Genomic DNA, 13,829 nt, shown 5'->3' on the forward strand with positions numbered 1-13,829 from the left:
CTTTCTTTATCCAGCATGTGACATAGAAAAACCTTAAAGTTCTGTCCATAGGCAGGTCCCTGCAGACTTTGCTGAGGCACAAGGTGTATCTGCCTTCTCTCAATGGGTCGATTGTATAGCTGATGGTCCTTAATGACCCATCAAGCAGGCTAGACAGAACTGACACCAACTTGTCTGGGGTGTTCCCAGGAAGCAAAGAACAAGTTTGAAATACGGGCAGCATAGAGCCAATATTCATAACGTCAACTACAAAAATGATAGCATCCTTATAAGCAGCCAATCATAACTTCTCCATAGACCCCTTACACGACAACCTTTCTACCATATTGGCTGCAAATATAGAACAGTGGTTGCAACGGTGATCTATACAGTTACAGATTATGTCAATAACGTCACAGGAGGTGACACGGCATCAGTGAGACTGATACTGGAATATTGCCTCCAGTTTTGGTGTCCTCATTTGAAAAAGATGTTGTGAAATTGTAGCTGGGGCAGCAAAGAGCCACCAAATGTTCTGAGGGCTGGAGAAAAATGCCTTCTAGTGAGCTATTGAAAGAGCTCAATCTGCTTAGCTTATCAAAAGAAGATTGGAAGGTGACTTCATTGAAACGTTGAAGTGCCTTAATGGAGAGAAAATATTCGGTATTAAAGGGCTCTTTAATCGAGCAGAGAAAGGCATAACAAGACCCAGTGGCTGGAAGGTGAAAAGAGACAAATTCATATTACAACTAAGGCACAAAAATTCAACAGCGAGGATGTTTCACCACAGAAACAAGCTACCAAGGAAAGTGGTGGATTCACCATCTCTTTATATCATTCAATGTGTTTGTCCCAAAAGTAGCTATTGTGTCATACAGGAGGCCTCTGATATGCAGGGGGTCAGATGAGATGCTCTAATGGTCTCTTCTGGCCATAAAGTTGACTAATTTCTGAAAAACTGAGGCCTGGTCTACACTAGGACTTTAATTCGAATTTAGCAGCGTTAATTCGAATTAACCGTGCACCCGTCCACACCACGAAGCTATTTAATTCGACATAGAGGGCTCTTTAGTTCGACTTCTGTACTCCTCCCCGACGAGGGGAGTAGCGCTAAATTCGACATGGCTATGTCGAATTAGGCTAGGTGTGGATGCAAATCGACCTTAGTAGCTCTGGGAGCTATCCCACAGTGCACCACTCTGTTGACGCTCTGGACAGCAGTCCGAGCTTGGATGCTCTGACCAGCCACACAGGAAATGCCCCGGGAAAATTTGAATTCCTTTTCCTGTCTGGCCAGTTTGAATCTCATTTCCTGTGTGGACATCGTGGTGAGCTCAGCAGCACTGGCAACGATGCAGAGCTCTCCATTAGAGGAGTCCAGGGAATCTCAGAGTAGAAAGGGGCCCCAGCATGGACTGACCGGGAAGTCTTGGATCTCATTGCTGTGTGGGGCGATGAGTCTGTGCATTCGGAGCTGCGCTCCAACAAACGGAATGCAAAGACCTACGAGAAGGTCTCCAAAGCCATGGCACTCAGAGGATACAGCCGGGATGCAATGCAGTGCCGCGTGAAAGTCAAGGAGCTGAGACAAGGCTACCAAAAAATCAAAGCAGCAAACGGACGCTCCGGAGCCCAGCCCCAGACATGCCGCTTCTACGAGGCACTGCATGCCATTCTTGGTGGGTCTGCCACCACTGCCCCACCAGTGTCCGTGGACTCTGAGGATGGGATAGTGTCGACGGCCAGTTCCTCAGCGATGTTCGCAGACGGGGAAGATGAGGAAGGAGATAAGGAGGGGGGCAGTCGACAGCGCTTACAACGCTGATTTTTCAGACAGCCAGGATCTCTTCATCACCCTCACTGAGATCCCCTACCAACCCTCCCCAGCCATTACCCCGGACCCTGAATCAGGGGAAGGATCAGTCTGTAAGTGCTTTAAACATGTTAACATTTATTTTTAATGGAGCAGGAATAGTTACTAGTTGAAAAGAAGGTCAACATATATGGGGATAGAGCAGAAATCCTCTTGGGATATCTCCGAGAAGCTCTCCTGGAGGTAATCGAAAAGCCTACGCATGAGGTTCCTGGGGAGAGCTGCCTTATTGGGTGCTCTGAAGTAGCACACTTTTCCGCGCCAGGCTTTCATCTGGTACTCCGGGACCATTGCCTCAACGAGCATGGCAGCATAGGCCCCTGGTTTGTGCTCGCTTTCATGCAGCATGCGCTCTCTATCTCTTTCTGTGACCTCCTCAGGGTGATCTCACTCAGAGACTCCTGCATTAAATTAGAGTAAGTTGTTTACTATTAGTATTGGGAGTGCTTCACTGTTCCTTTGCATAACAAGAAGCGTCACTTTACAGCCACGTGGTGGAGGCTGCAGAGTGTCAGCATACAGGGATCTTTCCCAGGGAACAGACGCGAAGGGGTGGAACAGGGGCAGAGTTTATGCTTTCAGGATTGCCTGCAGCAAGAGGACAGTGGTATACATTCACTTTTAAGCAGCCAAAAGTCTTTGGCTTACCATGCCTGGCTGCTCCACGGATTCTGCTGTCCTGCCCCACTTGTCTGATCTGCAGTGCAATACCCCAGGCAATGAAAGCGAATTCCAAAAATTTGAACTGTCCCTGAGTGAGTGCGCATGAGATAGGTGGTGTGCATGGTCTTGTTCACAGAGACTGACTAGACTATGTTTCTTCTTTGCAAAAATGTATCTTTGTAAGGAATTCACTCCCTTTTTCCCATCACACAGCTGCAACTGTATCCCGACCTGCTCCAGCATGCCCCTCACAGAGGCTGGCGCAGATTAGGTGACGCAAGAAAAAGACACGGGACGAGATGTTCACTGAACTTATGGGCTGCTTCTGAGCCGAGGCGGCCCAGCAGAGCCAGTGGAGGGAGAACCTTTCCCAGCAGCAGCGCTCACACAGCGAACGGGAGGACAGATGGCGTCTGGAGGACCAGCAGGCGACTCAAACGCTGCTTGGGCTAATGAGGGAGCAAATGGACACGCTCCGGCGCCTTGTGGATGTTCTGCAGGACCGCAGGCAGGAGGACAGAGCCCCCCTGCACTGTATCTGCAACCGCCCTCCCCCGCCACAAAGTCCAATACCCCCCTCACCCTAAATAACAAGAAGGAGGTGCGCCAATGGCCGTGAACACTGTCATTCCACCCCAGCACAGTGCTCTAGTACCAAAAAGCACTCATTCGCTAAATTTTGAGAAGTCCTTCCCTTTCTGGGTCACCCAAGGCCAAATCAGTTTCATCCCCTAACTGTGTAGTTGATTATTAAAAATAGTTTGCTGTTCATTACTGTTTCCGTCATGTTTCTTTGAAGAAGACTTTGTGTGAAGCGGGGGGAGGGCTTTGGTAATTGCATAGCACAGTCACCATTACCAAGGTACAGACACGGGGGCAGGATCTACAGCAGGTCAGCAGGTCACAGCACACAGTGTCACACAGCAGGTCTCACACACACAATGCAGTCACTAGGCACCCTGGTCGGTCTGACAGTAGAGCAGCTCCCTGCAGAAATGCTGTCTGCTGCCCCAGGGTCCTAGCGCCTGCCATCCACAAATGGCAAGGCAGGCTGCCCTTACCCTGCCCTTCCACCATAGCCCTGAGCCTCTCCAATGCCCCAAACCCTCAGCCCCAGCCAGAGCCCTCAGCCCCCGACACCTCCTCCCCTTCCACACACCCCGCACCTTCCTACGCCCCAGCCAAGAGCCTGCACTCCTCACCCCTTCCTGCACACCCACCTGTAACCATCCTCCCCAGTCCTTCCCGCCACAAGGCCACATAGCCCCTGCACACAGAGTCCCGAAAGGAGGGATGGCAGGCTCCGTTGAAACAACCAGTCCGGCACTGCAGACTGCTCTAGGAGCAGGAGCCTGTCATTCCTCGAGTGCAGAAGCGGTGTTAACATCACAGCACACCCTACCCACCACAGTCTGCGTCCCTGTTTCAACCCTTTAATGTGAATTCATTAGTAAAGAAAACGTTGTTAATTAACAATATTCCATTAACTTTATTTTTAAATGTGTGTTGGAAGGGGGGAAATGTGGTGAACGGGGTATGTAACCACAAAAGAAAGTCAACAGTAACTGAAACAGGGGCAGGTTCAGCTTCTCTGTAAAGAAACTGAACAGTCACAGGTTACCCTGCTCTCTGAGGAATCTATCTTTCAAAGCCTCTTGGATGCACAGCGCTTCCCGCTGGGCTCTTCTAATTGCACAGCTGTCTGGCTGAGCGTAATCAGCAGCCAGGCAATTTGCCTCAACCTCCCATCCCGCTATAAAGGTCTCCCCCTTGCCCTCACAGAGATTGTGGAGCACACAGCATGCAGAAATAACAATGCGGATATTGGTTTCGCTGAGATCAGAGCGAGTCAGTAAGCTCCTCCATCTCCCCTTGAGACGTCCGAAAGCACACTCCATCACCATTCTGCACTTGCTCAGCCGGTAGTTGAAGAGTTCCTTCTCAGTGTCCAAGGCGCCTGTATAGGGCTTCATGAGCCAGGGCATTAGCGGGTAGGCTGGGTCCCCGAGGATCACTGTAGGCATCTGCACATCCCCAACAGTTATTTTGTGGTCCGGGAAGAAACTACCTTCCTGCAGGCGTCTAAACAGCCCAGAGTTCCTGAACACACGCGCGTCATGAACCTTGCCCGGCCACCCGATGTTGATGTTGGTAAAACGTCCCCTATGGTCCACCAGTGCTTGCAGCACCATTGAAAAGTAGCCCTTTTGGTTTATATACTGGCTGGCCTGGTGGGCCGGTCCCAGGATAGGGATGTGAGTCCCATCTATAGCCCCACCGCAGTTTGGGAATCCCATTGCGGCGAAGCCATCTATGACAACCTGGACGTTTCCCAGGGTCACTACCTTTGAGAGCAGGAGCTCAACGATTGCGTGGGCTACTTGCATCACAGCAAGCCCCACGGTAGATTTGCCCACGCCAAAGTGGTTAGCTACTGACCGGTAGCTGTCTGGTGTAGCAAGTTTCCAGAGGGCTATGGCCACTCGCTTCTGCACACTCAGGGCTGCTCACATCCGGGTGTTCTTGCACTTCAGGGCAGGGGACAGCAAGTCACACAGTTCAAGGAAAGTGCCCTTACGCATCCTGAAGTTTTGCAGCCACTGTGATTCATCCCAGACCTGCAGCACTATGCGGTCCCACCAGTCCATGCTTGTTTCCCTGGGCCAGAATCGCCATTCCACAGCATGAGCATGACCCATTGCCACCATGATCTCCACGGCGCGGCGTACCGTGCTTTCTGAGAGGTCTGTGCCACTCTGTGACTTCATGTCCTCACCGCGCTGCCGGAGCCGCCTCGCCCGATTTCTCAGCATCTGACTGTTGAAGAGGTGTACAATAAGGTGCGAGGAGTTGACAACGGCCATAAGTGCAGCGATGATCGCAGCGGGCTCCATGATTGCAGTGGAGTGCTGTGGCGTCCGCTGTCACTAACAGGAAAAGTCGCGAACTGATTTCCGCCGGTGGGAGTGACGGTTGAATGCTGACAGTTACCCAAGACCACCCTCGACACAGTTTTTCCCAGCAGGCATTGGGAAATCCCAGAATTCAATGGGCAGCGGGGAGTGCGGGAACTGTGGGATAGCTTCCCACAGTCCACTGCTTCTAATTTCGACGCTGTCCCCGTTAGGGTGGACTCACAAAGTCGAATTAGTGTCCTTAGTGTGGACGCACAAATTCGACTTTGTAAGGTCGATTCTACAAATTTGAATTAACTTATCTCAAACTAATCTGGTAGTGTAGACATACCTAGGAAAGTGTAACATAAGTGAGAAGAAAAACATCTTTGTTACTTCCCTGGTGGTCTAGTGGTTAGGCTTTGGCACTTTCACTGCCACGCCGAGGGTTCAATTCCCAGTCAGGGAAAAGTGACTTTAAATCAAAACTGCCTCAGTTATTTTTCACTTACAAAATAAACAAATCCATGTTTTTTTCATGATTCCCCCATCTTCCCACGCTTCACCAACGAAAGCTTATGCTCCTGTATGTCTGTTAGTCTGTAAGGTGCCACAGGACTCTTTGTCTTTTTGAGGTGAGTGCAGCTTGCTTGGGATGGTGCTGATGATGGATAGAAAATAGGCCGGAGTCAATGACTGATGAGACCACAGAAGGGGAAGGGGAATGGCAGCCCCACAGAAGGTACTGGGTGCTCTGATGCCCCAGTTATTGCACCCTGGCCTGTCACAGAGAGAAAAGACCCAGTGGGACCCAGTGCCCCTACAGTGATCCCATGGACAAGAACCTGGCTGGGAGTGGGGTGAAGGTTCCCTCTGGGCAAAGGGGAGCTGAAACCCCTCAGTGTCCTGGAATTTAAGCAATGGAAGCTTCAAACCCTGCAGGGGTGGGGGCTGAACCTTCAAACCCTGCAGGGGTGGGGCTGTCAGCCCAACCTTCAGCTGAAGGTTGGGCTGGACAGAGGCAGGTTTGTATAATTTTTGGTGGTGCCCAGAATGGGACCAAGTCCTGCCCCACCCCACACACACCTGCCTAAGGCTCTGGGGTGGAGTTTGCTGAGGAGGGAGAGGGGCTGGGCTCTGGGAGAGTTTGGGTGCAGGGGCTGGGCTCAGTCAGGAGGTTGGGGTGGAGGAGAGTGTGCAGCTGTGGGAAGAACAACTTGGGATTGCTTGGGAAGCCACCTTTAAAAACACAAGTGTAACATCCTAGTTACATTTTAATAAGACCAAATTAAATGGTGCAGGACAGAGCCAGCTACAGTCTATTGTCCTGGACAATAGGAGCCATCAAGAGTCCAAACCACTATTAATGGCCCACAATTTGCATCATTACAACAGGACCTCAGAGTTATAGTTCATATTTCTAATTTCAGATCCAAGAATGATCAGTTCATATAAATAGGATGAACACACACAGTAGATTATAAGCTTTGTAATGATACCTTACAAGAGACCTTTTGCATGAAGCATAGTCCAGTCACTTTATATTCACACTCATTAGCATATTTTCATAAAATCCTATGGAGTGCAACGTCACAGCAGGGAAAGGGCTTTTCTGCGGCACCTGGGAGCAGTTGAGTTTCATGTTCAGGCTGTGGGATGAGTTCCTCCAGGTTTCTTGTAAGCACACAGGGACCTTCGCGGGTGCTCTCGATACAGGAATGGCCCAGACATGATAAAGTGATGGGAATTGCATTGTCCTTTTTTATTTCTGTATTTCCAATGACATTTCTGTTTGTGATTTCGTTTTGTTTTGTATAACTGTGTTTTCTCCTGGATTTGATATTTAACGAAAAAAAGAATAAGGCCTCAAGGCACCAGATGGAGGAGCAGGCTGGGGTTAGGACTGCTAAGAGAGCGAGAGTAGCAGGTTTTCTGTATTGTTTCCTGCCCTCATTTTTCTTGACTAGTTTCTGTTCTGTACAAAATTTGCCAGTTTTCCACATGTGAGCCTGGCTAGCTCAGTTGGCAGAGCTTCAGACTTTTAATTTGAGGGTCCAGGATTCAAGTCCCTGGTCAGGCAAAGAAACACTTTCCCTCCGTAACACCCCTGAAGAATTTCAGAAGGACTTTCCTTGACTTTAGTTTTTCCTTTTCAGGACATGGCCTTTCCTAGGAAGGGCCCTTTACTGCCTGGGACTGAAGGTGCTACTGCCTCACCTGTCCACTGGCCTCACAGTCTGGAGGAAGAAAGGCCTCTGGGCCTGCAGCAAAGTGCTGGGTGCTGACTTTTTGAGCAAATGCAGGGCTGGCCAGAGAGGCATGTTCCCACTGAGTCCTCCCTGCCAGAAAAAATTGTCCCCACAGACAGGGGCGGCTCCAGGCCCCAGCAAGCCAAGCGCGTGCTTGGGACAGCAAGCCACGGGGGGCGCTCTGCCGGTCGCTGCGAGGGTGGCAGGCAGGCTGCCTTCGGCGGCGTGCCTGCGAAGGGTCCGCTGGTCCTGCGACTTCGGCGGACCTCCCGCAGGCAAGCCACCGAAGGCAACCTGCCTGCCGTGCTTGGGGCAGCAAAATGCCTAGAGCCGCCCCTGCCCACAGAGTCCTCCCTGCTGGAAGTCTACAGTAATCAACAGGTGCTTTGCTGGTCCCATGGTGTAAGGGCCAGCACTCAGGACTTTGAATCCTGCAACCTGAGGTGAAGTCTCAGTGGAATCTGAGCACAATTCCTGGGCCACAAACCCGGCTGGGTCTTCCAAGGCTCTGTCTTGCTTTCTCAAAGGCCATGAAAGCCTCTACAAAAGGTTTTTTTCTCCTGCTGATAATAGCTCACCTTAACTGATCACTCTCATTATAGTGTGTATGGCAACACCCAGTTTTTCATGTCCTCTCTGAGTGTGTGTGTGTATTTTCCGGCTGTATTTTCCACTGCATGCATCCAGTGAAGTTGGTTTTAGCCCAGGAAAGCTTATGCTCAAATAAATTTGTTCGTTTCTAAGGTGCCACAAGAACTCCTTGTTCTTTTTGCAGATAAATTAATGGAGGTTAAGTCCATGAATGGCTATTAGCCAGGATGGGTAAGGAATGGTTTCCCTAGCCTCTGTTTGTCAGAGGGTGGAGATGGATGGCAGGAGAGAGATCACTTGCTCATTACCTGTTAGGTTCAGTCCCTCTGGGGCACCTGGCATTGGCCACTGTTGGCAGATAGGATGTGAGGTTGGATGGACCTTTGGTCTGACCCAGTATGGCCATTCTTATGTTCTTATGAAGGGAGGGGCAGAGCACTGGGACAGAGCTTCTGTAGTGTAGTGGTTATCACGTTTGCCTAATATGAAAAAGGTCCCTGGTGCAGAAACATGTGGGTTTAATTTTCCCAGCTCCTACTGGCCTATTCCCTGCTGTTGTAGGAGCAGCAGTGATTTCAACGCTCAGAAGGTCTGTTATACTTCCCCTGCTCCCACTTTTGTCTCCTCTCCCTCTCTGAATGCCTGTGAAGTGGCTTTCCCCATCCCGCTCCCTCCTGGAATGCTCCTGGGATGAAGGGGCTGGTTGAAGAGCAGAAGAGCTCCCAGGTAGACAAGGTGTCTGGGACTCTAATTAGGCAGCACTCACACACCCAGAGCATGGACACTGCCCAGGGTGGAGTGTGACCAACCAGATGCAGCCAAGTCATCTCTAGTTGCAGGCCATGAGGTGCAGGCCCTTAAAAGGGGGAGGGGCCCTGTGCTCAGGAGAGCACTCACAAGCTTGTACCTCCAGTGAATGCCCTTTGCCCGGACCGCCTGGCCAGTGGTTCTCTGCGTTGTATTTCATTGTGCCTCAGGGAGAGTTACCTTCATCGCACCGTCCATAGCTGCGCTGTGGGACACTTACCTTGCAGAATCCTGACATCTCCAGTGCTGTGCCTGTCCTGGGAGTGTGAGTGTGACGCCCCCCATTCTTTTCAGCTTAGCTATCAATATAATAAATGTGCTGCTTTCTGCCAAACTCCGGTGGGTGATTAGTGCTTCCTACGCTGACTAGCTGGCCCAATTTTGGGTAACACCTGTGATAAACTCAACCCCTGCAGGACAGAGGGTGATGAAATGAGCTGAGAAAAAGCCTTGGCATCAGCAGGGGAAAGCTAGAGGCTCTTGGCCAGTCACCTTTTGAAGCCTTGTGGCTTGGTCTCCTCTGCCCTGGGAGGTTGGCCTATGGCGGCCGGCTCTTCCTGCTGCCTCCTCTGTGTGACTTGCCAAAGGAGGAAGTGAGGCAGGAATGGGGCAAAAGAGGAAAGTTGAGCTGAGGAAGGCAGGGCAGAAGCTAAGCGCCTCAGTGCGGCTAAGTGGGGTTAGTAGAGCACCACCAGTCATTCTGCAAAGCCTGGGGAGGTGCGGTTGGCTGCTGGGAGGCAGAATCTTGTGCCTGCCTCTTGGCTTCCCTGGGATGGCTACTTGCAGCCCAGGAGAAGGACAGTTCTGGGTGAAAGGAAGACAAGCAAAGCTCTGGGAGGAAATTTGGGTGCGCGGTGCTGGCTCTGCGCTGGGGAGGGTTGGGGGCCAGGCAGTGTGGCACTGACCCCGGGCTCTGCAGCTCCCAAAGTGACCGGTACACACAACCCTGCGGCAGCAGCTCCTAGGTGGGCAGGGCCAGGGGGTCTCCGTGTGCCGCTGCCTGCAGGCGCTGCCCCCAGAGCTCCCATTGGCTGCAGTTCCTGGCCAATGGGAGCTGTGGAGTTGGTACTCGGGGCAGAGGCAGTGAATGGAGACACTCCCCCCACCCCAGGGGATGCTGGGACATGCCGGCCATTTCTGGGAGCGGCACGGAGGGACGGAGGCAGAGTGGGCAGGGAGCCACCTCAGTGCTGCTGGCACATCTCTGCACACCCATGGGGAGGGGAGCAGAAGGCCTCCATGTGCTGCCTGGGGTAGGGGCAGAGCACAGAGCTGCCTCCCCTCCCGGGTCTATTACAGGAGTGGGTGCGTGGGGTCTTTTGGCCTGCAAGGTGCAGCAGGTCGGACTAGATGATCACACTGGTCCCTTCTGACCTTAAGGGCTCTGAGTCTAAAAGGGAGAGGGAAGTAAAGGGGAAAAAAATAAAAAATAAACCAAACATTGTAATACCAGGATGACTTCACCTGCTCATTGTATAGTCCTGCCCCTTTCTTCCTCCACTGGGTGTTGAATGACCTGCAGCACATTGATTCTCTCCTTCCATTGCTAAACTGATACAATGTGACTGAAATTAAACCAATTCCCAGCAGAGAAAACATCACATCTCTGTATTGGGTAGAAATCAAACCCACATCAACGGCTTGGGAGGCAGCTATGCTCACCACTATACCACCAAGGCAGCTGGTAAAAGTACCACTTACACTTGCCCAATGAGGCTAGACCAGAATCGAGGCGTTTTACTGCCTGTTAAAATGTACCGGGGTCTCATCACTAAAAAAAACCTACCTCTGTCTTCACCTGGGTTTGAACCATCAGCCTCTCAATTAGGTCACCAAAGTGGTTAATCACAGACCCAGGTAACTACCCTACTTCCCAAGCTTGTGTATGAAGCATGTACAGGGGCACACCTGGCTAGTGAGGGAGGCACACTGCTGGGGTTATGAGTTCAGGCCTCACCCAAAGCATCGGTTTTCATTAGCCAGGGAGCTTCTCCCACTCACTTTGTCTAATTCACATGGAAAGTGCCATACGAGGGTGATGACAGTAAATTCTAAACTCTGAAATGTGGAGGTGGCCCAGAGATTGGGATAAGGGGTTTGAAGAGGAAAAGGTCTAAGGATATAAAACCAGACAGGCTCCAGGGGCAAGTACGGTACAACGCCTCAACAGGGAGCCATTTGGGGGAGGAGGTTTCACGTCCTCTGTTCAATGTCCTGAGAGGTATTTTAAGATGAAAATAACACCATGGCTAACAGTTGACTGGCACGTCCTGGGTTAAAGAAAGGAAGGGACTTGGGTTAACAGTCGGAAGATTTGTGTTACCGTCACTGTCTGACCCCCCTTCAGTGCAGAGATTTGTACGTTGCTGGGTGGAACGCACAGACTCCTGGAGAGCAGGGGCAGCTGTTTCCATGGCAGAGAGCCTGGCACTTAGGAGACTTTCTACACTTGCTGTTTTGAAGCAATTCAATAAAATAACGGTGGAGCTACAATGTCTGGTCCAAAATTTCAGCCCCCCCCCCCCCCGGTGCAAAAATGCTATTTTAGGATCTAAACAGAAGGCTTCCGGCGCTAGGACACCTGACCAGAGAGCTCAATGAGGGGCGTAAGAGCTGCTGACTCTGAGGGTCCTGGGCTAAATCCACTTGCAGGTTGAAGTGTTTTGATTTATTTGATGGATAATGAGCACCAGCTACCAGGGGAGAAACCCTGTGAACTTGCTGCTACTCCAGCTGCTGCCCCGGGGGGAGCCCCAGGGGGCCTGCTGCTGCTCCGGCCACCCCAGGAGTGCTGCTGCCGGGGGCTACCGAGCTGCGGCTGCTCCTGCTGCCCGCAGAACCACAGGAGGGAGATGATTTTTTGACAGTGACAGACGCCTCGTCCTAAAGGCCTTTGTCTGCCCCCTTCTAGTGACTGTTTGGCACAGGAATGCAGCCCTCACTCCTGAGTCTCTCCTGGGGAAATAATGTTTCTGTGCAAAACACCAAAACTTTTGACAGAAAGGAAGAAAAGGAAATGGCCACACGATGGGACTAGGACATAAGGAATGAAACACAAGATGCTTCTCCCATGTGCATTGACTTTGAACCTTGTTTGCGGTGTTGTCTCTCATGTCCTGGGACCAACATGGATACAACAAGGGGGAGGAGGTCACATAATATCTTCTAAAGGACCAAGGAAGGGAGTATTATTTACTCCTTCTCATAACACAAGAACTAGGAGGGGTCACCACATGAAATGAATAAGCTGCAGGTTTGAAATGAACACACTTCCCTCAAGCTGCTGGCAATGCTTCTACTAATGCAGCCCAATCTGCTGTTAGCCTTCTTGGCAACAAGGGTGCTGTTGACTCATATCCAGCTTCTCATCCAGTGTAATCCCCAGCTCCTTTTCTGAAGAATGGCTGCTTAGCCAGTCGGTCCCCAGGCTCTAGCAGTGCAGGGGATTCTTCCTTCCTAAGTGCAGGACTCTGCGCTTCTCTTGATGAACCTCCTCAGGTTTCTTTGGCCCAATCCTCCAATTTGTCTAGGTCACTCTGGACCCAAACCCTACCCTCCAGCGCTTGGATTCTTCACATGCTTTCACAGAGTGAAGAGCACATGTTCCATGATTTCATATGGCAGAGTTTTATGCTATGAGAGCTTTCCTGTATGAATTTGACAGGTGAATCAACATAGAACATGTGTGACCCTTCTCAGGGAGCTGAGGGCTGTGAGTTTCCTTGTGCACCTTCCACTAGGAAGAGGGAGTTTTGCATTTGGCAGCTGGATGTTAGTGACCAAACTCACCCAGCCCGTCAGGCACTCAAGGACCCTCCTCTGAGCTACAGCAGCCACCCTAACCCTGAGTTCCTTCAATGTGTCCCCCTCTGAGGTCCAGCCCGGATCACCAGATACTCAGAGAAATCCCAGATTCTCTCTGCCCAAAGCAATAGTATATCCCAGGTTACTAGTTTTACTGTGGACCACTGCTACTGTATCTCACAGCACTTGAGTATAGTTATCAAACAAGCAGAAATTTATTTAACAACCGATAGAGATTTAAACAAGCGTGGTGATGGAAACCGTTACCAACTAAACAAAATCAGAAAATGCAACCTGTCACTTTTTAATAGTTACCTTTTCCTATCTAAGTAGATTCTACCTTTACACTTCATAGTCAATTTCACTGATTCCTAGTCCTAGGAGCCACGGCCTGTTTTTCCACGCCTGTGAAGCACCACTGGTCATTAGGAATCTCATGGTGGTGAATGGACCCAGAGTGTTTTTCTCCACCCTATTAAGTGAACTGACTCAGTCTTTTATGCTTTATTCACAGAGAGGACGATCTCCTCATTCTCTATATTGTCCTTGTCACTTCACAGGGTTTCGATGTCTATAATTTGTCTTTTGATGGTTTTTCATTATTGGCTTTTCTGAGGTTGGTTACAAAGGCTGACAATGGAGCAATACATCACATAACTGGCTAGCAAAAGAACAGGTGCCAAAGATTTCCCTCCCACTGAGAATGTCAGCTGGCTGTTCCTAAACAAGACCTACTGATTGGGGTGACTCCACTTTCACAACAATACCATATAGGGCATAATTTTCATGTAACTTACATTACCCCTATAACTTCATGACTTGGACACACCTCATATGGTGAGTAGGAGTATCAATAATTTACAAGCTTTCAGTGAGATCTCACTTGCTATGCTTCCTGGATGACAAATATCATCAAAGCAGTCTGTATTAGCTGTGAGGAGCTTCTGTCAAGGTCTGAGACAGGAGTTG

Source organism: Mauremys reevesii, unplaced genomic scaffold (genome assembly GCF_016161935.1).
Source record: "Mauremys reevesii isolate NIE-2019 unplaced genomic scaffold, ASM1616193v1 Contig4, whole genome shotgun sequence".
NCBI classification, from domain to species: Eukaryota; Metazoa; Chordata; order Testudines; family Geoemydidae; genus Mauremys; species Mauremys reevesii.